Genomic DNA, 24,468 nt, shown 5'->3' with positions numbered 1-24,468 from the left:
CTGTGGTCTAGCATGAGGTCTATGCTGAAGAATGATCATGTGCACTCAAGAAGAATGTATATCCCACTGTATTTGCATATAAAGTTCTTGTTTCTTCATGATATACTATCCCTTTTACTAATATATAGTGTTCATATTTGTCTCACAATAGTTTTGCATTTAAACTTATTTTGCCCAATACTAGTATAGCTACTCCCACCCTTTTTTTGGTTACTATTTGTAGAATTGCTTTCCAACCATTCACTTTAAGCCTCCTTGCATTCCTGAGTCTGAGGTGGGTTTTTTGTAGACAGAATATAGACAGGCCATGTTTCCTTACCAATTCTGTCAATTTGTGTCTCTTGACTTATGAGCTTCATACATTAACATTTAATATTATTACTGTCAAGGAACCACTTAAATTAGCCATACTTTCTTTAGGTTTATGTATGTCACATGTTTTTTTTAAAATTTCTCTTCTTATCCTTTTATTTGTTTTTACATCTCTACTCTCTCTCCTGGAAACCCTTATGCATTGCTGATGTAAATGTAGAATTGTGCAAACATTGTGGAGGACAGTATGATGGTTGCTGAGGAAACAAATTAAAGAACTGCCATATGATCCAACAATTCCACTGGTGGATATATACCCATAAGAATTAAAAGCAAAGACACCAATGTTCGTAGCAGCATCATCCACTATTACCAAATGCTGGAAACAATCCAAATGCCCTTCAACAGATGAATGGATAAACAAATTTTGGTATATATATATATATATATACAATGGAAAATTAGCTGTAAGAAGTAATACAGTATTAATATATGGGATAACACAGATGATTCTTGAGAATCTCATGTTGAGTGAAACAAGTCAATCACTGAAGGAAAAATATTACTTGACCTCACTGATATGAATGAAGAAAGCTGAGCAGACTCAAGAGCTAGAGTCTGGAAGATTGTTTTTTAGGAAATAGAAAAGGAGAAGAAAGCTGTGAGCCAATGCCCACATGGGCAAAATCTATGATAAGGTGAAAGTGTGTAGTTATGTAGTGGAGGGACATGGTAGTGGTGCAGTGATACTATCAGGTTATGAAGTGCAGATATATTAGGAGGTTGGAATGTGTTTAGGAGGTGTGGAGTGTGTTTGAATGGCCATGGAACGGGGGAGAGTATTGGGGATTCATGGGTGTAGCAGTTTGACATAGTTATGAATTCCAAAAATAGATATTGGATTATGTTTGTAATCTGGCCTATACCTGGGTGTGTTTAAGTTATGATTAGGGCTTTGATTGGGCCATTTCACTAGGGCTTGGATTCCCACCCCTTGGTGGGTTAGGACTCACAGAAAAAAGGCATGGCAAAGGAAAGAGTTGAGGGTTTTTGATGTTGGAGTTTGATGCTGAAGCCTTAAGCTGGAGTCCTAGGAAGTAAGCACAAAGAGGAGAAAGAAGCAAGCCCCAGGAAGAGAGGAGCCAGGAAGCCTGAATCCTTGCAGACATCAGCAGCCATCTTGCTCCAAGATGTGAAAATAGACTTCGGTAAGGGAAGTAACTTATGCTTTTTGACCTGGTATCTGTGAGATCCTACTCTAAATAAATGCCCTTCATAAAAATCAACCAATTTCTAGAATTTTGCATTAGCAAAAAAATCTAGTATTTGGCTAATGAATATAGAATTTGATACTGAGGAGTGGAGAACTGCTCTTCCAATTACCAAAATGCTGGAATGGTTTTATAAATGGATAAGGAGTATTTTTTGGAGAAATTGTGAGATGCTAGAGGGAAAAGACCTAGATCACTTTGAAGAGACTGTTGATAGCAATATGGATGCTAAAGAGACTTTTTATGATGCCTTAGAATTAAATGATGAAGCTATTATTGGAAACTGACGGAAAGGCGATCCATTAAAACATGGTTTTAATGCAACTTTAAAACAAGTTGCAGAGAACTTAGCAAGATTAACTCCTGGTGTTTTATGGAAGGCAGAACTTTAAAATGATGAGCCTGGGCATTTAGCTGAAGAAATTTCCAAAGTAAACCTGGAGAACACAGCTTGGTTTCTGCTTGCAGCGTATAGTAAAATGCTAGATGGGAGAGATATGCTGAGGACTGAACTATTGGGCACAAAGAAAATAGAAACTGATTCTGTAAATTCCAAGCCTCTGGGAATCAAACTCCCAGATAAAAGTGTCCCATTGGAGTACTTAACTAATCTTGGAACAGGTAAATCAAGAATGAAGATGCAGTTATCTAGGAAATAATTGTGGAAAGCCTTATTGTCTGATGGCTTGGAACCCTGCTTCTTGCAAGCTAACCCAACAAAGTTTTTGAGAGAACTGTATGAACAAAACCACTGTCAGCCTGGAATAAAAAGAACATGGAAAGGAGAGATTGAAGGAGAAACAGTTTTAAGAGGAAAACCATGGAAGGTGAGATCTGGAATTAAGACCATCACCTTGGGCCAAGAGAGGAACCCCACCTAAGTGTACAGAGAGGGTAAGTTTGACCCAGCAGTTGCAGAGGGTGGATGTTCTCACCAAATGTTCTGGGAGAGTTCTGCCACCCCAGAGTACAGAGTACAGAGTAATCCCTCAAGGATTAGGGTAGTTAAGGTCAGAACCCCATAGGTCTGAGAGGGGTGGACTGTCCCCCATGGATTATGGAATGCCAGGTGGTCAACTCATTGCTCTGGGAGGATTGAGCCTGTATGCCAAAGGTTAGGGGAAATGTTGTTTTCATGTCACTGTACTAGGGGGGTTAAAACTCTAACCCAAAGATTGGGTAAGGTAAGGTTTGGCAATCATCCCAACACTCTTGGAGGGTGTAGTGTGGAGCTTGGTGAACACCCAGATGCTTGATAAGCATGGAACCAAGAAAATGGCTGTTGGGAAAGCCTGTTGAATGGGTGGTTTCCCGCAAGGCACCAAGGAGAAGAAACCATCATCTTAAGAAATGGCTCTGACTGAAATCGAATGGAAGATGCCCTGCAGGTTTACTGAAGGTAGTGGACCATGACTCATGTTTTTCTCCCAATTTCTCCTTATTGTAATGAATGAAAATGTTTTTCTTTTGTCCATTTGTATATTAGAAACAGATAAATTATTTTGTAAGTTTCAGAGGTCTGTAGCAGAGAGGACTTTGACCCAAGACAAACTGTATTTCTTTAAATTGATTGTGATACAATTTAGTACTTGCATTGTTACTGACTTAAGGTATTTTTCTAATACTGTGATACCTTTTTGGAACTCAGAGGGTGGAATGTTGCTGTTTGACATAGTTATGAATTCCAAAAATAGATACTGGATTATGTTTGTAAACTGGTCTATACCTGGGCATGATTAAGTTATGATTAGTGTTTTGATTGGGCCATGTCATTAGGGCATTGAATCCCCACTCCTTGGTGATGTGGTGACTACTTACCAAGGACAGAATTGGTGGGTGACTACCCACCAAAGGACAGAATTGAGGGTTTTTGATGTTGGAGTTTGATGCTGAAGTCTTAAGCTGGAGTCCCAGGAAGTAAGCATACAGAGGAAAAAGCAAGTCCCAGGAAAAGAGGAACCCAGGAAACCTGAACCCACACAGAGATCAGCAGTCATCTTGCTCCAAGACAAGATAATAGAATTTGGTGAGGGAAGTAACTTATAATTTATGGCCTGGTATCTGTAAGCTCCTACCAAAAGTAAATACCCTATGTAAAAACTTACCATTTTCTGGTATTTTGCATCAGCACCCCTTTGGCTGACTAATATAGCAGGTACATGGTTGAAATTATGATGTTGGGAATGCTCATTTGGTAATAGGGCAAAGTAGCATAACTGATTTAGGGCACTGGATGTGGGTGCCATTTGGCACAAGGGTCACCAGGGTAGGGCATCTAGGGAATATGTGTTTATCTTGACATTGTGTATTATATAAGAGAAAGGAGACCCACATAATGAGCAGTAAAGTGCTGGACTCCTATCCTAGGGAGGATGTCTATGCTTTCAAATAGAGGGGCAGGAGTCTCTTGAGAGCCAGGGTGGTGTCCAATAGGGGAGGACAGTCTTGTGTGTCAAGTCCTGTGTTGTTGCAAGTAACCATGAAACTGGTTCTGCAGGGGTAAAGCCTAGTGGTTGCCATGGGTCTCAAATGGCGGGGAAGGGAAGAATAGAATAGATGAAGCAGGAAACATTTTGAGGGTTATGGAAGTGTTCTACATGACCTTGCAATGATGGATGCAGGCTATGTTAAGTTTCATCAAATTGATAAAAGTATATGTTCCAAAATGTAAACCATAATGTAAACCACTGACCATGGTTAGTATATATGTTTTGATATCTGTACATCAGCTGTAACAAATGTACCATCGACATATAAAATGTTATTAATAGGGGAAGGGTAAAAGGGAATATGTTGGATATATGGGAATTCCCTATATACTGTACATGACTTTACTGGGAACTAAAACCTCTTTTAGACAAAATGAAAAAAGTAAGACATTGCAGGAATAAATGGGAGAAAATTTTGCTGTTTATGCAGTACAACAGAAAGTTGCAGTGATGAAAGGTCAAACATCAAAACAATTTAAAAAATTCCACTAGGTATTAGCCAAAAGTTTTAATTATTTAAATTTTTAAAAATTCCCTATTTTTAAAACTACTATTATTATTTCTTTTCCTTATTAATTGTATTTGGCTATTTTATTGTCTTCATTTTTTAAGAAATTTTCTTTCACAGAAAGGTTACAACTGAGTCAGGGGAGAGCCATTTGTATGGGGTGTCAGTGAAGAGGAATATATGGGAGGAGATTCATCTGGGCATATATATAAGGCATATAAATGTGTTCAGATATTCATAGGGCATTGTTATGGTTGGTGGAGTTTCACACAATAATCAAAAGAATATTGAATTCCCATTCTGGGAGCTCTGCCACATTCTCTGATGAAAAAGCAAGAATCCTCTGAGTAGAGGCAATGGCTAATGAAGGAGGATGATCCATTGATGACTGTGCTTATGAACCCTTTACTCTTGAGATTAAATGGCATAGTATTATAGGGAGCCTAAGCATTACCTCCTGACAGCCTCCTTGTTGTTCAAATGTGGCTTCTCTTTAAGCCAAACTCAGCATATAAATGCAATAACTCCCCACCCCAGCTTGGGATATGATTCTCAGGGAAGAATCTCTCTGGCACCAAGGTATTACTACCAAGCACCAACTAGTAATGCAACTGGAAAAATACATTGACCAAAAGGGGGAAAAAGTAAAGACAAATGAGTTTATATGGCTAAGAGACTTCAAAGTGAGTCAGGAGATCATTCCGGAGGTTATGCTAATGCACAACTCAGCAAGATCTCTTTGACTGCCAAAGGAGATAATACCTCAAATAGTGGGGTTCCTGAGGGCTGGGAGATACCCAGGCACTATTGTCAGGGCAGGTAGCTCATGATTTGGTTCCTTGCCAGGGAGTCCTACTTTGGTGTTTTTGCTCCTTTGTGTGACAGAATTGGACTCAACTGCGGTTTCCCTACATATGACTCTTCAGTGCCTTCTAGTCTTCTATTTGAACTATAGTTGGTGCTGGACTTGGTCAGTGTTCATCCACAAGACTAGAATCTTTGGAATGTCCACATGATAAATTGGTCCCTAACCTCAACAGAGTTGCAATGCCTACTCTCTAGTTCATTAGGCTCACCCAGGTGATGATGGACATCCACCTTACCAAGGATCTGAGAAAGCCTACAACTGCAAGCAAGAAAATCTGATTGATTGACCATATGAGACTGAAGACCCCTCTCAATTAGAGGTGGAGTGGATATCACCATCTCATAATCCTCAGGATTGGAGAGTGAACTAAGGACAAGTTCATTATAGTGAACTAGTAAAATACTAGTAGAATACTTACTGGTATTCTACTATAGACATATTTGGATTCTAGTAACTGAATAACTTATATCAGTGATGTGGAAATGGACACTAGAGATTCTGAAGTCAAGGAGAGGGAAAAAAGGTATAATACAGGGGCATTTTGGGGACTTGTCAATTGTCCTGAATGACATTGCAATGACAGATACAGGCCATTATATTCTTGCCATATCCCACATAATTGTGAGGGAGAGAGTGTAAACTACAATATAAACTATAGTCCAGATTAGTGGCCATGTTCCCAAATGTGTTCATCAATTGCAATGAAAGTACCACACTAATGAACGATGTTGTTAATGGGGGTAAAAATGGGCAATGTGGAGAGCAGGGCATATGAGAATCTCCTATATTTTTATGGAACATTTATGTAATATATCATTTAATTTAAAAAAAATTTTTTTTAAAGACATAAGAATTGTAATGTGGAAAGTGCTCCATAAATAATGGTCTCCTCCCAATAAATGATTCTCTTAAAAAAACACAAAACTATCAATGGTTTTGCACCAAGAAAATGGCACCAACCTAACTAGACAGAGTGTGACTGTCTCACAAAAAAACCGAAGAGAAGACAAAGATCTATTAAAGGAGCTGCTTTGAATATATATATATATATATATAACAGGAAGGCTCTGAGTAGTATAGGAGGGTACTGGAAAGATAAAGAAGTCAAAAGAAATCATGAGTTGCTCACTGCTGTGACTGGAAATGGCACATACATTCCACCACCAAGGCAAGTAGCCTCAGTGAACGCCTGTCTCACTGCTCTGAACAGAGTTTGAGGGAGCATTCCCTGGGAGGAAGAGGGGTCTGGGAAGGTGAAGAGAGGTTTCTTTGCAGTGGCTTTAGCTAGCTGAGCCTCCTTTGAATCTCAGAAGAAAACCCCACCTGAAGGAGAGAGGGAAGGGGGGATCTTCTCAGGCAAGCTTTCAGGTCCAGCTGCCCAGGTAAAGAGAGGAAGTAGATTAGAAAGGGGGTGGAGGGGACAGACAGGTGTCTAATCAACAAGACTCTGGCAAACTGCTAGAAATCTAATCTGCCAGAGGGAAAGGGGGCAGATAGATTTCTGAAAGTCTAACTTACCTAAGGGTATAGTTTAGCTCAGTGGAGGAAGTCCTACTTTCCAAATACAAGGTCCCTGATTTGTTTCCTGAGGAGGAAGAGGCGCCTGAAAGAAGGTAGAGGGTGGTTTCTTTGCAGTGAGTTTGACTAGTTGAGCCCCTTTGAATATCAGAAGGGACTCTGATCTGAAGGACAGAATGGAAGAGGATCTTATCATCTAGGCAATCACATCCAGCCACCCAGGGAGAGAGAGGAAACAGATAAGAAAGGGGGTGGGGACAGGTCAGAAATCAGAAGGACTCCAACAAACTGTGGAATTCTAAAACACCTCAGGGAAAGGAGAGAGATAGCTCTCTGAAGACAATTTAACCTTAGGAAACATTAAGCTCAGTGGAGGAATCCCACCTTACATATAGGACGTCCCTAGGTAAATTTCCCAGTTCTCCTTAGAAAAGTATTTAAGAAACTGATTTACCTAGTTAACATGCATCCAGCTGAAAGCTTATGGGAGGGAACATATAGACTTTCTTTTTGTTTTAGGCGTTTTTGTACCTTTTTTTTTAAGGTACATTTTTTTTCTTATTTTAGTCACTAAAACCTGATATAGAAGGAGTGTTGGAGGCAATAATGGGTGGAAATTCCCAACTCTATCTAGGGACATGTATGTACAAGTCCAGGAAGTGCAGTGCACCCCAAACACTATAAATAATTTCAAATGTTAATGGACACTTTTATCAAGAGACACAAAGTGGCAGAACGAATAAGGAAATATGACCAATCTACATGCTGTCTACAAGAAACCCACCTTAGACCCAGGGGCACAAGAAGACTGAAAGTGAATCATTGGAAAACAATTTTACATGCAAACAAAAACCAAAAAAGGGCAGAAATAGCTATACTGATATTGGAAAAAATAAACTTTAAATGCAGAACTATTGTAAGAATCAAAGAAGGACACTATATATTAAAGAAAGAGGAAATCTATCCAGATTAAAGAACAATCAAAAACATTTATGCACCCAACCAGGGCAACTTAAAATACATGAGGTAAACATAGAAAAAAAAAAGTGGAGAAATAGATGCCTCTACAATTATAGTGGGGGACTTTAACACAGCATTATCATTAGACAGAACATCTTGACATAGAATAAAATTTTTAAAAAGACCTTAAATAATACATTAGAGTATCTGGATATATTAGACATGAACAGAAGATTACACCCAATACAGTGGGATATGCATTCTTTTCAAGTGCACATGGATAATTTTCCAGGATAAACCACATGCTAGGCCAAAGAACAAGTTTTAATGAATTCAGAAAGATTGAACTTATACAAAGTAATTTTTCTGACCACAATGGGAAGAATCTGGAAATCAGTAAGAGGTAGAGAAGCAGATTAGGCACAAAGATGGACGTTCAACAACATCTTCTTAGAACATCAGTGGGTCAAGGAGGAAATCATAAAAGGAATCAGTAACTACTTTGAAATGAAAGAAAATGACAACATAATGTATCAAAACTTATGAGATACAGCAAAAATTGTAATGAAAAGGAAATTCAAAGCCATAAATTCCTATATTAAGAAGGAAGAAAGATCTAACCTCAAAGGCCTAACTAAGTGCTCACCTGGACGAATTAGAAAGAAAACAACAAACTAACCCCAAAGTAAGAAGAAGGAAATAACAAAGATTAGAGCAGAACTAGAAGAAATTGAAAAAAAAGAAAGCACTAGAAAACATAAACTAAACCAAAAGCTGGTTCTTTGAGAAGATTAATAAAATGAAATAGACAAATGTTTGTCTAGACTAACAGAAAAAAGAGAGATGATGCAAATACAAAAAATAAGTAATAAGGAAGAGATTATAACCATTGACCTCACAGAAATAAAACATATCATAAAAGGATAATTCGAAAAAATTGTATGCCAACAAGATGGATAATTTACAGAAAATGGACAAATTCCTAGAAACTCACAAGCAGTCTACATTGATGAAAGAATGAATTAATGAATGCAAGAGACCAATCACAAGTAATGAGATTAAATTTGCCATCAAAACCCACCAAACTATAAAAGTCCAGGCCCAAATGGATTCACAGGTTAATTCTACCAAACGTTCTGTAAAAAATGAACACCAGTCCTGCTTAAACTCTTCAGAAAAATAGAAGTGGAGGTAACATTGCCTAACTTATTCTATGATGTCAACATCACCCTAATACCAAAGCCAAAGACATCGTGACAAAGGAAAACTATAGCTCAATCTCTCTATTGAACCTAGATACAAAAATCCTCAACAAAATATTAACTTGCTAATCATATTCAACAACACATCAAACGAATTATACATTATACATTATGGAAAAGAGATTTTCATCTCCATCATGTAAGGATGGTTCAACATAAGAAAATCAATGTAACACATTACATTAAAAAATCACATCATATTCCCTATAGATGCAGAAAAAGCTTTCAATAAAATACAGCACCCCTTCCTAATAAAAAATCTTCAAGACATAGTAATAGAAGGCAACTTCCTCAACATGATCAAGGGCATATATTAAAAACCCACAGCTAACATCATATTCAATGGTGAAGCCTAAAAGCTTTGCCTCTAAGATCTGGAATAAGACAAGGTTGCACTCTGTAACTACTCTCATTTAACATTGTGTTAAAAGTACTTGCTCAAGAACTTAGGCAAGAAAAAGACAAAGTTGGAAAGGAAGAAGTAAAAATTTCACAATTTGCAGATGACATGATCCTATATATTTAAAGCCCTAATAAATCTACAGCAAAGCTTCTAGAGTTTAAAAATGAGCTCAGTAAAGTGGCAGGTAATAGGATGAATGTGAAAAATATCAGTAACCTATAGTAAGCATTCTGAGGAGGGGACCAAGAAAAAAAATCCCATTTACATAGCAACTAAAAGAATCAAGTATCTAGGAATAAACTTAACTAAAGATGTAAATGACTGTGCAAACTACACAACACTGTTAAAGGAAATCAAGGAAGACCTAAATAAATAGAAGAATATTCCATGTTCATTGATTGGAAGACTAAACATCATTAAGATGTCTATCCTATCCAAACTGATTTATGGATTTAACACAATCCAAATAAAAATTACCATAGCATACTTTGCTGAATTGGAAAGGATAACTGTGAAATTTATATGGAAGTGCAAATGTTCCTAATAGTAAAAGACATTTTGAAAATGTAAAAGGAAATCGGAGGAATCACACTACTTGACTTTAAAATATACTAAAAAGCTACAGTGGTAAAAACTGCATGGTATTTGCACATGGATAGGCATACTGACCAATGGAACTAAATTGAGAATTCTGATATAAAACTTCAAATATATAGTTGTGATGGTTAGGCTATTGTGTCAACTAAGACAGGTAATTGTGCCCAGTTACTTGGCTAAGCAAGCATTGGGGTAACTGTAATAAAAGGGCATTTATGGGTTTTAGTCACCATTGACTTTACTACAGTGGTAAATTATAGATAGCTGGTTATAATTACATCAATCAGGGAGATTTCCATCAGCAATGAGTGACACTTAACCCAATCAGTTGAATGCCTTAAAGTGGAACTGATAAGACACTGAACTCAAGAACATCTGGTAGATGGCTCTGGAGTTCAGTGCCTTGTCAGTGGGCCCTACTTTGGAATTAGTGTTTCTGAGTGCGATGGAGTTGTACTCAAATGACCTTCTACACACACCTCTTCTGTCACTTTTACTGAACCTGTGGTTGGTGCTAGGGTTAGTATATACTCAGGAGACTTGCATCTCTGAACTGGCCATGTGCCACCTGGGCCCTGAGCCTCAGCAGAGGTGCAATGCTTACTTTCTTGTTCATTGGACTTACCCAGGTCAGCTAACAGAGAGGTGAAGATGGTCAGCCACCACACCAGGGATCCAAGAGTGCCTACAACTGCAAGCAAGAGAACTGCATCCAACATCCATGTGGGATCTAAGCCCCCTCTCGATATAGAAGTGGTGTTGACATCACCATCCCAGGGTCCAAAGGGTGGAGGAATAAAATATGGATTAAAGTGGACTTACTGATATTCTATTGTAGAACTCTCATGACTAGTAATGGAAGAAATTGTAGCATTGATGTGGAGAAAGTGACCATGGTAGTTGCTGTGGGCACCTGGCCCACAAGTACCATGGAGAGCCAACTCAGCAAGATGACACAACAAAAGAGGGAGACAAGCAAGAACACAGAGGAGTACACAGGTAATGGGCACAGAGAGCAGACAGCAAGCAAACAGCAAGGAGGGAGGGAAAATTAAATAAATAAATATGGACACAGAAGAATGCACAGTGAATGGGCACAGAGAGCAGACAGCACACAAAAAGAAGCCACAAGGAGGGGTTAAAAAAATGATGGGATTGGGAGGGTGGGGAGTGTGGTATATGGGAACCTCTGTTTTTTTAATGTAACTTTTTGTGTGATCTATTAACTTTTAAAAAAAAGATAATTAAAAAAATAAATTAAATTGAAAAGGAAAAAGCAGAAGTTATTCCACCATTGAGAGATAATTTCTCAGCTCATTTTTGGACAGCCAACATCTCCCAGAACTATCAAGAACCTTCATTGGACTTTCATTGCTTGCCTGTGGAAACTGGACATGTGCATCCCCACAGCTGCATGAGAGACTCTTATATAATTGCACACTATTAACAGATATCTCTTGTTGATTCTGTTTCCCTAGAGAACCCTGACTAATAAAACAGTCAATGGATATTTGGCAAGGCCACCAAAGACACTCAACTTGGACAGAAAGTACTCTTGAACAAATGGTGCTTGGAAAACTGGATATTCATTTCCAAAAGTTTGAGAGAGTCACACCAAATTACACCTTATACAAAAAAATGACTCAAGATGAATCAAAGATCTACATAAAAGAGCCAATACCATAAAGATCTTTGAAGATAATGTAAGGAAGCATCTACAGGATCTTGTATTAGAAAGTGATTTTATGAACTTTATACCCAAAGCATGAGCAATGAAGGAAAAAATAAAATAGATAAATAGGACCACCTCAAAATTTAAAAATTTATACCTCAAAGAAGTTTGTCAAGAAATTGAAAAGTCAATGTACTCAATGGGAAAAAATATGTGGTAATAATATATCTGGTAGCAGCCTAATATCTAGCAAATATAAAGAAATCCTACACCTAAAAAAAAAAAAAGACAAAAAGCCCATTAAAAAATGGGCAAACTCTCACAGCCAAACTCAGCATGTAGATGCAGTGCATTCTCCCCAACGTGGGACATGACACCCAGGGATGAGCCTCCCTGGCACCGAGGGATCACAACCACATACCAGCTGAAGATGCAACTAGAAAATGACCTTGAATTAAAGGTTCAATACGGATCAGCAGAATATCCTTGTCTACATATAATAACATGACTTCAAAATGCTGTTTGACCTAATATAAGGGGGAAATGGAAAGGAGAAATGAGATTATAAGGCTATGAGTCTCTAAAAAAGAGTCTGGAGGTTGTCAGAAGGAATGCCCTTATGCACAACTGAGCAGAGTCTAAGAGACAGATAAAATAGATACAACCCCAGGTATTGGTTCTTCTGAGGGATAAAGAGACCCACGGGTTCTATGGTCATGGCAGAGGGGGTTCACTGCCATGGCAGATGGCCCTTCTTTGGAGCTGGTGTTTCTACATGATGGAATTGAACTCGGAGGGGATCTCTTCCCACAAGACTTGCATGCTACTTTATTGGAATTGTAGTTGGTGCTGGGGTTTAAGATATATTTAGGGGATTTGAATCTCTGGACTGATAATAAGACACCCAGGCCCAGAGCCTCAACAGACTTCAGCTCCTACACTTTGATTTATTGGACTGACCCCACTCAGCTAACATGGAGTTGAAGAAGGTCAACCACCACACCATGGAGCCTAGAGTGTCTACAACTGAAAGCAGGAGGAGTGCATCCAGTATCCATGTGGAATCTAAGCCCCCACTTGACATAGATGTGCAATGGACACAACCAATCCAATGTCCACAGAGAAAATGTGGAATGGGTGTGGGAAGGGTAGCCATGGTGGCTGCTGGGTTTGGGGAATGGGAGGAAGAGATGAGATGTGGAGGCGTTTTTGGGACGTGGAGTTGTCCTGGGTTGTGCTTCACGGACAATTACAGGACATTGTAGACCCCCCCCAGGGCCCACTGGATGGAACGTGGGAGAGTGTGGGCTATGATGTGGACCATTGACTACGGGGTGCAGTGATGTTCAGAGATGTACTTACTGGGTGCAATGGATGTCTCACGATGATGGGAGAGAGTGTTGCTGTGGGGGGAGTGGGGGTGGGGGCGGTGGGGTTGATTGGGACCTCGTATTTTTTTAATGTAATTCGTAAAAATAAATAATTTTAATTTAAAAAAATGGGCAAGTGATTTGCATAGACACTTCTCTATAAAAAAGTGCAAGTGGGTAAAAACACATGAAAAGATACTCAACATCAGTAGCTATTAGAGAAGTGCAAATAAAAATTACAATGAGCTTTCATCTTACACCCTTTAGACTGGTAGGTATGAAAAAGAGGACTACAAGTTTTGGAGAGTATGTGGAGGAATGGAAACACTTATCCAATGCTGTTGGGAATTCAGAATGGTGCAACCATGGTGGAGGGCAGTTGGGTGGTTCTTTGGGAAGCTAACTATAGAAGTGCCATATGATCCAGCAATCCCACTACTGGATATGTACCCAGAAGAATTGAAAGCAGGAACATGAACAGAAATATGCACATCAAAGTACATAATGACATTATTCACTATTGCCAAAAGTTTGAAACAACTCATATGTCCATCAACAGATGAATGGATAACTCTGGTATATGCATATAAGGGAATATTACTCAGCTTTGAGAAGGAATGCAGTATTAACATATGGGATAACATGGATGAATCTTGAAGATCTTATGTTGATAGAAGTAAACCAGACGCTGAAGGATAAATATTAGATGACCTCTCTGATATCAATTAAGCAAATTGAGCAGACTCACAGAGGGTATCTGGAAGACAGGATTTCAGGAGACTGAAAGGGAGTGGAGGACTATGAGCCAATGTCCATATGGGCAAAATCTATGATAAGGTAAAGGTGAGTAGTTGTACAGTGGACAGGCATAAGAGTAGTGCATTGATGCTTTTGTGTTGATCAGTGTTGGTCTTTGAGGAGGGAAAGTTAGGGGTGGTTGCACTGTCCATGGAACTATGGGGAGGGTTGCAAGAGGGACCAGATGAACTCTGAGGATTTGAGGGCATGTGGTTGGTATGATAACATTGGGAATGTTCTTTTGGCAAACATGGCAGTGTATCATTACTGGTTTAGAGCTTTGGATGTGGTGGGCTTTGTGACAGGGTGCACCAGGGATGGGTTTCTAGGGAGTATGTGAGTGTTCATCCTGTCATAGTGCATTGTGTCAGTGGGTAATGACCCACACAATGAATGGGAAGGTGTTATACTCCCATCCTGTGGAGTCCTGCTCTGTCCTCAGTCTGAGGTGTGGGAGTCATTCCAGAGCATAGGCAATGAATAGTAGGGGAGGACAGCCCAGTATCTCAAGCCCTCAATGTTATTGCAAGTAACTATGAATCTTGTTTTTCAAGGAGTGAAGACTGGTGTTTGTTGTGGGTCCTGAGGAAAGGGACAGGGAGGAATAGAATAGATAGGAAATATGGGGCATTTTTAGGGCATTGGAATTGTTTTACATGATATGGCAATGATGGTTAGAGGCAATGTTAAATTTCATGAAAATTTATAAAAGTGTGTGATCTAAAATGTAAACCATAATGTAAATCACTGACCATGGCTAGTAACAATGTTTCAATATTTGTATATCATTTTTAACAAATGTACCATCCACATGGAAAATGTTAATAGAGGAAAGGGGGAAAGGGGGAGGAAGGTGGGTATATGGTAATCCCCTATATTCTTTATGTGACTTTTCTGTAACCTGAAGATTCTGTGAAGATAAAATGAAAAAATTAGAAACTGGGGGCATAAATGCAAGAATATGTTCTTGTACATACAAGACAACAGATCTTACAGTGATGAAAGACATAATGCCAAATTTCAAAAATTGTTTAAATTATTTTTTTACTATTTCATACATTTTAAAATTTTTTATTTCATTTCATTTGTTATTTTTAAAACAATCATTTCATTTTCTTGCTAATTTTATTTATTCATTCTGTTGGCTTCATTTGTAAGAAATTCTGGATCACAGAAGGGTTACAACTGGGGTAGGGGAGGATAATTGGTGCAGGTGTCAGTAATGAAGGATGCATGGAAGGATGCTCACCTGGGCATACCTATAAGAAATATTCATGAGTTCAAATTTTCATGGCACATTGTCACAGAGGGTGGATATATACATAATAACTCAAAGAATTTTTATTACCCATCCCGGTGAGGTCTGCCACATTCTCTAATGGGACAGCAAGATTCCCCCAAGTACAGGACCTGTGACTAGTGAAGGAGGATGGATGTTTGACAGGCCCTTGATATTGATGACTGCATTTATAAACCTTTACTTTGAAATTGAAACTTAGCCTGGTGTTATAGGTTGCCTAAGAGTTACCTCCTGGAATCCTCCTTGTTGCTCAAATGTGGCCTCTTTCTAAGCCAAAGTCAACATACAAGTGCATTACTTTCCCCACACCATGGGACATGATTCCTATGAATGAGCCTCCCTGGCCCTGAGAGATTATACCAAGCACCAACTAGCAATGCTACTGGGAAAAGACTTAACCAAAAGGAGGAAAGGTAAAGACAAATGGCTAAGAGATTTCAAAATGAGTTTGGAAATCATTCCAGAGGTAACTCTCATGCACATCTCAACAGAATACCATTGACTGCCATAGTAAATATTACCTCAAATATCAGGGCTCCCAAGGGCTCTTAAATCATCCATACACTATAGGCAGGGCAGACAGCTCAGGAGTTTGGTGCCCTGCCAGTTGTTCCTACTTTGGAATTTATGTTCCTCAGTGTGACAGAGTTGGACTCAGTTGTGGTTTCCCTACACATGGCTCTTCTGCTCCTTCTTTTTGAAACTATTATTGATAGATTTACATCCAAGAGACTTAAATCTTGGGCCTTCCATAAGCTATTTGGGCCCTGATTCTCAACAGAGTTAGAACACCTACTATCCAGTTCAATGATGTCACCCAGGACAAGGAACAATGAGATGATGATGGACAGCCACCATCCCAAGGAACAGAGTCTACAACTGCAAGGAAGATAGTCCCATCCATCTCCTTCATGGGATCTAAGTCTTCTCTCAATTAGAGTTAGAGTGGGCATCACCATCCCAGAATCATCAGGATTGGGGAATGAATGACGACTAGAGCAGACTTACTTTTATGTTACTATAGACTTACTGTTATTCTAGCAATGGAAGAATGCTCACCATTGTTGTGGAGGCAATGGTCATTGGAGATTCTGGTGGGAGGGAGAAGGATAAAAATAGGTATAATATGGGCGCTTTTACAGAACATTGGAATTGCCCTGAATGATGTTGCAATGACAGATGCAGGTCATTATATACCTTGCCATAAATTACAAAATTATACAGGGGAGAATTTAAACTAAAATATAAACTACAATCCATCCTTAGTGGCAATGTTCCAATAGGTCTTCATCAATTGTAACAAATGTACCACATTAATGAAGGATGTTTTTAGTGTGGGAAATTGCAGTAGGAGTAAGGTGTGGGACATATAGGAATCCCTTACGTTCTTCATGTAACATACATAATCTAAATATCTTTTTTAAAAATTTAAAAAGTATATTAAAAAATGGATCAGGGTCTTAAATATAAAAGCAATGACCATGAAATTCCTAGAACAAAATATGGGGAAACATCTTCAAGATCTTGTGATAGGTAGTAGTTTCTTAAATCATACACCAAAAGCATGAGCAATAAAATTTAAAAATAGATTAAAAGGACCCTCTCAAAATCAAATAGATTTTCATCTCAGAGGTTGATGTCAAAAAAGCAAAAAGTCAGCCAACTAAATGGGAGATAATATTTGGCAATCACATATCTGATAAGGGTTTCATATCCATGATACACAAAGAGAACATGAAACTCAACAATAAAAAGATTACCAGATTTAAAAATGGGCAAAAGACTTTTCAAGATAATTTTCCAAAGAAAAATTTCAAATGATCAAGAAATGCATGAAAAAAATATCCAGCATCACTAGTGATTAGGGAAATGCAAATCAAAACTAATGAAATATTATTTCTCACTTATTAGATAGGTCTAATAAAATTCAGAAAACTGTAAATATTGGAGAGGATGTGGAATGATAGGAATGCTTATTCACTGTTTTGGGGACTGGAAAAGTTTACAGCCACTGTGGAGGACCGTTTGGGAATTCCTAAAGAAATTGAATATAGACTTGCCATGCAACCCAGCAATATCATTTTTTAACATATACAGAAGAACTGAGAAAAGAGACACAGACAGACATATGCACACCGATGTTCATAGCAGCATTATTTAAGATTGCCAGAAGTTGGAAACAACCCAGGTGCCCATCAACTGAAGAATGGATATGCATATTGTGGTGTATAAACATGATGGGATATTATGCAACAGTAAGAATAAATGAAGTCATCAGCGATCCTTTGCACTGATCCAGATGGAACTCATCAGTAATCCTTCCCACAGAGAAGTTTCTTTGAACTTCTACTTGCCTGTGCTCCTGCTCTGGCCAGAGCCAAGATTCAAATTAGTTGCTGTGGGCCAAATTTACTGAAAATAAGCCACTTTCCACCCTCTGTGGCACCCTCCTTCATCCCAGGGAGGAAGACATCTGTTCACATCAGTTAGTTGCAGTGAGTCATGGGTTTTTTCCCAGGCTGTTCACCTTGAGTATGGGTGATAAAATGCCATTGTGGCCATCTTTGGGGTTTAATAACTCACAGTTGTCATTTTGGGTCTTTGGCACTGTGTCCCTCACCCTCCTACTGTTTGCACACACTGTCCTAGTCTCCTGACCCCCAAAACAAGTTTCTCAGGCAGCTTTTAGCTGGGAAAATATAACTAATGTAATTGATGGACTATAGTTAACAAAAACATTGTAAAGTTTTTTAGCAAAACCAAAGTTAGATATGATGTTAAAGCTAATGGTAAAAAAATATATATATGGGGTTTGATTTAGGGAGATATTAATATGATTAAGCATTTTTATCTTCTTCCTTTTTCTCATTTATAAGAAACCCATGGCTATGTTATTTAACTAATCTGTATTTATCTGTGTATCTTTATGAACACTAGAGCAACTGAGTTAGTAGTTGGAATTAGTTGAGTTAAAATTGCCCAAAAAACAAATTGTTAGGAGTAATGTTTCCATAAATTTTTGAGCTGCTTTTTTCTGTTTATTTTTTAATTTGAAATAAAATTATTAAAAAAATAGATTAGGAATACAACAGCACATTTGAACATGGAGAAGAAAGAATCAGCAAACTAAAAAACATCACCATCAAAATCTTAGTCATAAGAACAACTAGAGAAAATAGAAAAAATTGAGCAGTATCTTAGAGATTTGAGTGATAGCATGAAGCTCACAAACATTTATGTCATGAGTGTTCTAGAAGGATAAGAGAAGGTAAAGGAGCAGAAAGAATATTTGAGGAAATAATGACTGAAAATTTTGTAGTTCTCATGAAACACAAATATATATGTGCAAGAAGTGCAACATATTTCAAATGAAATGAATCCTAATAGATCCCTCTGAGAAACATGCTAATCAGAATTTCATATGTGAAAGATACATACAGAATTCTGAAATCAGCAAGGGAAAAGCAATGTTACAAAGAAGTGATCTTCAATAGGACAAAGGACTTCTCATCAGAAACCACATAAATGAGAAGGGAATGGTATGATATATTTAACAAACAGAAAGAGAAAAACTGTCAGCTAAGAATTCTTTATATGGCTGTTTTGTCCTTTAAAAATGAGGGACAGTTTTAAATAGTCACAGATATACAGAAAATGAGAGAGATTGTAAATAAGAGATAGGCCATACAAGGATTACTAACAGGAGTTTTGCGGGTAGAAAGGAAAAGACAGGAGAGGGAAATTTGGAGTTGTGTGAGGAAATGAAGATTATCAGTAAAGGTAACTAAAAGGATAAATAAGAAATTCAATAATAGTGTATCTCAATATACAACTCCACTTTTTAATTCATTTTTTTTCAAGAAAAGAAACATTTATTCAGTGTTATGATCAGACTATTACATTTAGCAATCAACAGCAAGTGTGGAAAAAAATCTATATTAAAACCTTTGTTGGAATGCTTCACGCTTTCCACAGAAAAGAAAAGAACTTATTTTACAATTAGTCAAAATACAGTCCTCATGATTTTTTGCCCACATGTCTGAGTAGTGTCTAAAATATGTCTTCTTTGTAGGATTAAGCTCCATCACCACCGTGCTTGACTGAGATCACAAATCTGTTATAATTTGTAGCTTCTCTGTCACTTCTCTTGCTCTCTTCTGCTAAGCTTTGTTTCCTGGAAGTAATTAAAACCTTCTGCCACTGTGGTAGCTACTACTGCTGCTGAAACTGCCACAGCCACCTTGGTTTTGTGGTTTGGCAAAGTACTGGACTCTACCTCCAAAGGACCAGGTATTCTCCCTCTAAAGTTATCTCCCTTCATGGATCCAAAATTTGAGGACTGATTGTTGTAATTGCCAAAATGATTGTAGCTTCTACCACCTCCAAAATTGCTTCTATCATTACCAAAGTCATTATAGTCTTCCGTACCACCATAGCCATTCACAACTTTGGCTGCCACCAAGCCATGAACATTGAGCTTTTTTTCTCCACAACCAAAATTATTAATCCTACCAAAACCATCTCCATGAGCACCACCAACGTTTCCAGAAACACTTCACACTTTGTCAACAAGACACTGGACATCTCTTGCTTAGGCAGGGCTTTCCTATCCTCAGTGTTGTGGCCATTCACCAAATGTTATTTCTGAATGACAGTCTTATCCAGAGAGTCAGGGTCATCAGAGGATACAAAAGAAAAACCTTTTTCTTGCTGCTTACTTGTTCAGTCATGATTTCAATGTTTTCAATTTTCCTATACTGCTCAAAATAGTCTCGTAGATGCTCTACAGTGTCTTCACTAATACCACCAACAAAGATCTTTTTCAGTTATGTGGGCACCTTGTCTTTGAGTCTTCTGTTGACAGCCCTCTTCTGTTCCACAACTTTCCATCCATCTTGTATGCCTCAGATTCATGGCTGCATACACTTCTTCCACAGTGGCATATTCAACAAACCCAAAGCCCCCGGGGCACTTGGTGTCTGGATCTCTCATTACCACACAATCCATGGGTATTCGCCATTGCTCACAATTGCTTCTCAGACTCATCGGTTGTGATGAAGAGTTTGCACAACAGTTCAGGCTCTTTAGGAGGCTCTAACTTAGATATGAGAACAATGGGAAGAATGAATTTGATGATGCTACCTCAACGGTGTCCATGGGAGAAAGGAATAGGCTAACAATCCTACCTCTTTAATTCTTATAAGAGTTAGAAAACAATTGAATAAGAAAAAGGTCTCTTTCCTTAAATTGGTTATTTAAATGTTTAGAAATGTGTAGGAGTGATTATAGCACATTACTATGAGTGTGATTAACAGCACTGGATTGTGCTTGTGAACGTGGTTGAAAAAATGCTGTCCAGAACAATTAGATCAGAAAAAGAAATTAAGACCATCCAAATAAGAAAATAAGAAGTAAAACATTTCCTCATTACAGATGACATGATCCTTTTTGTAGAAATCCCTGAAAAATCCAAAACAAAGCTGATAGAGCTAATAACAAATTCAGCAAAGTAAAAATGGTGAGATACTAGATCAGCAAACAAAAATCATTAGTCCATCTACTAATGAACAATATGAAGAGGAAATCAAGGGAAAAATCTATTCATTATAAAAATTAAAAGAATTATATATCTAGGATTATAATTAACCAAGAAATAAAGGCCTTGAATATAAAATCTGCAAAATATTGCTGAAAGAAATTAAAGACTTAAATAATGAAACTATGTTCTATGTCTACGGATTGGAAAGCTAAATATTATATGATGTCAATTCTTTCCTAAGTTATTTACATATGCAAAGCAAACATAACCAAAATTCCAACAGCTTTCTTTGCAGAAACCAAAAAGCCAATCATCAAATTTGTTTTGGCCTGGAGTTGCCAAAAATTATACTGGAAATAAGAACAACGTTACTGCCTGGATCCCGTCGCTTCTCCGGCGCCCTGATTCCCTACCAAGGACAGTGGAATCTTAGAACTAAGACTTGTAAAGGATAGTAGGGACCCATCGAAAGTCCCCTCCACCGCCACCGCCACCGCTGCTGGGTCAATGTGCTTTGTCACTTCTGGCTCTCTGTCATTGAGAGTGGAATGAAAAGAGTATGGTGACAAGGACAAAAATAAAGACCCATGGAATGGAATTTGGAGAAAGAAGCCTTTATGTGTATGACCAGTTGATTTTTGACAAGCCTGAGAAGCACAGTCAATGGGGGAAAATTAGTCTCTTTAACATATGGTGCTCAGCAAACTGGATATCCACATGCACAAGAATGAAAGTGGTCTATACTTTCCACCATACGAAAAATTAGGACAACATGGGTCAAAGACCTAAACATAAGAACCAAAAACATGAATTTTCTAGAAGAAAACATAGTGAGACAACTTCACATCTTGTGTTATGCCATAGTTTATTAGACACACCACAAACGCATGAGCAACAACAACAAAAAAATGGATAAATGGTCCTTCATCAATATTAAAACTTCCATGTATTTCTGACTTTATCAAGAAAGTAAAGACAACTTACAGAATTAGGAGAAAATATTTGAAAAAATGTTTCTGATAAAAGTTTAATATACAGAATATGTAACCAGCTCCTATAACACAACAACAAAAGGTAAATAATCCAACTTTTATCATGGACAAAACTTGAATAAACATTTCTACAAATGTCCTGTAGGCCCATAAAAAGATCAAGAACTTTATTAGCCATTAAGAAAATGCAAACCGAAACCACAATGAGATAGGATTTCACACGCACTAGAATTGATATAATTAAAAAACAAAATGGAAAATAACATGTTGGACAGGATGTATAAAAATAAGAACATTCATACATTGCTGTGTGTAATGTAAAATGGTGGAGACATTGAGAAAATAGTTTGTCCATTCCTCAGACAGTAAAGTATTTAATTACCATATGCTTCTGCAGTCCTACTTCCAAGAATATATACAAAATTATTGAAAATATGAACTGTAACACTGATATTCTTAGTAGCATTATTCCTAATTATCAAATAGTGAATGGAACCTTTATTAAGGATCTCTAGAGGAAAAGAACCAACAGGATATGGGCAAGTTCAAAATCTTCATGGCAGGCCACAAGATGGGAATTCCAAGGACTGTTTTTCATTGAAACTGAGGTAGATATGGAAATTCCTTCTTCTGACTGCTGAAATAATCACTTCTTTTAAAGTCTTCAATTAATGAGATCTCTCACAGTTGAAGGTAATATCCTTAGTTAATTGTAGATATAATCAGCCATAGCTGCAATCAAACTTCCTGATGATTTAAGTCCACAATATATCCTCACAGTAACAATCAGTTCAGTGCTTGCCTGGTGAAACAACTGGACACAATAACCTGGTCAAGTTGATCCAAGAATTTAACCATCACAGAACCCAAGCAGGCTATCTACAAATATGCTGTGGTAGTTCTGGGTTTTGTGGACTCCCAGAACATCATATCCTTAGAGCTATTCCAGTCTGTGGAAGTGAACCTCTTACAGCTGGGACCTATTGATTAGTTTACTTCAGCAGGACATGAGCAAGTGTTGGTCAGAGTCCCCTTATTGAATTCCTTTATGAATATGTAGAGAGACACACAGAGAAATTCACAGGAGCACAGAGAAATAGCCACAGGAGCAGATAAAGAAGGCCAAGAAAGCAAAGAGCTGGAAAAAAAGAACCTGAGAGAGAGTTAGCCAGAAGCTGAAGCAATGAAACCTGGAAGAGAAGGATGAGACTATCAGGTGCTTCCATGTGCTGGTCTTTAATGAGAAAACATCATCTGATGATTCCTTGATTTGGATATGTTCAGAGTAAGTTTGCAATCTTATAAAACCCCATTGTAAAAGCCAACCCATTTTTGGTATACTGCTTTTGACAGCTTCTAGCAAATGAAACTTAAGTGCAAAAGCAAAATGTTATTTATAAATACAAAGGAATATCATTCAGCCAAAAATAATTATGAAGTACTAAGTGCAACAACATGGGTGAGCCCTGAAGAAAATTGTTTTGTGAAATAAGCCACGGGAAAATATTGTAGGTGCTCAAAAATATGATATAATTAGAATAAACCAATTCACATTCAGAAAATGGAATACAGGTTATTTGGTAGAGAGTTTCTGTTTGGAGTGATGGAAATATTTTGCTACTCAATGGTGGTGATGGAAGCACTAAATTGTTAATGTAATTCACACTATTGAATTGTAATTTGAAAGGGATTAAAAGGGACATTTTAGGTTGTATACATGTTATCATAACAGATTTTTAAATTGTCTTTTTAAAAAGATACATAGATCACAAAAAAAATTTCATTAAAAAAGATGAGGTCCTATAACCCATCCCCACCGCCCCACTCCTCCCACATCAACAACCTCTTTCATTATTGTGGCACATTCATTGCATTTAGTGAATACAATTTGGAGAACTGCTGCACTGCATGGATAATAGTTTACATTGTAGTTTACACTCTCCCCCAGGACATTTAAGGGATATGGCAGGATAAAGACAAATGAGGCCATTCCAGAAGTAATGCTTATGCACATCTCAGCAGGATTTCCTTGACTGACAAAGTAAATATTGTCTCAAATAGTAAGGCTCCTGTGGGCTCTGGAGGCTTCTAGATATTATAGGCAGGGCTGACACTTTAGGAGTTTGGTACCCTGCCCATGGGCCCTGCCTTGGAATTTATGCTCCCTAGTGTGGCAGAGTTGGACTCAGTTGTCATTTCCCTATACATGCTCTTCTGCCCCTTCTAATTGAACCTGTAGTTAGGACTAGAGTTGATAGGTGTATGTCCAAGAGACTTAAATCTTTGGATTATCCATGTAACAGATGGGGCCAGAATCTGAACAGATTTGCAACACCTACTCTCCAGTTCATTGAACTCCCTCAGGACAATAACAAGGAAATGATGATGAACAAAAAACATCTCAATGGACAGAGAGAGTTTGCAATTGTAAGGAAGATTGTCCATTTATCTGCCTCATATGATCTAATCCCCCTCTCAGTTAGAGGCAGAGTGGGCATCAAAATTCAAGAATCCTCAGGTTTGGGTAACAACTGATGGACTAGAGTAGACTTCCTGTTATTCTAATATAGACTTAGTGTGATTCTAGCAGTGGAAGAAATTTTGTCATT

Source organism: Dasypus novemcinctus, chromosome 19, assembly GCF_030445035.2.
Source record: "Dasypus novemcinctus isolate mDasNov1 chromosome 19, mDasNov1.1.hap2, whole genome shotgun sequence".
NCBI lineage: Eukaryota > Metazoa > Chordata > Mammalia > Cingulata > Dasypodidae > Dasypus > Dasypus novemcinctus.
Note: the sequence above shows the minus strand (reverse complement) of the source record.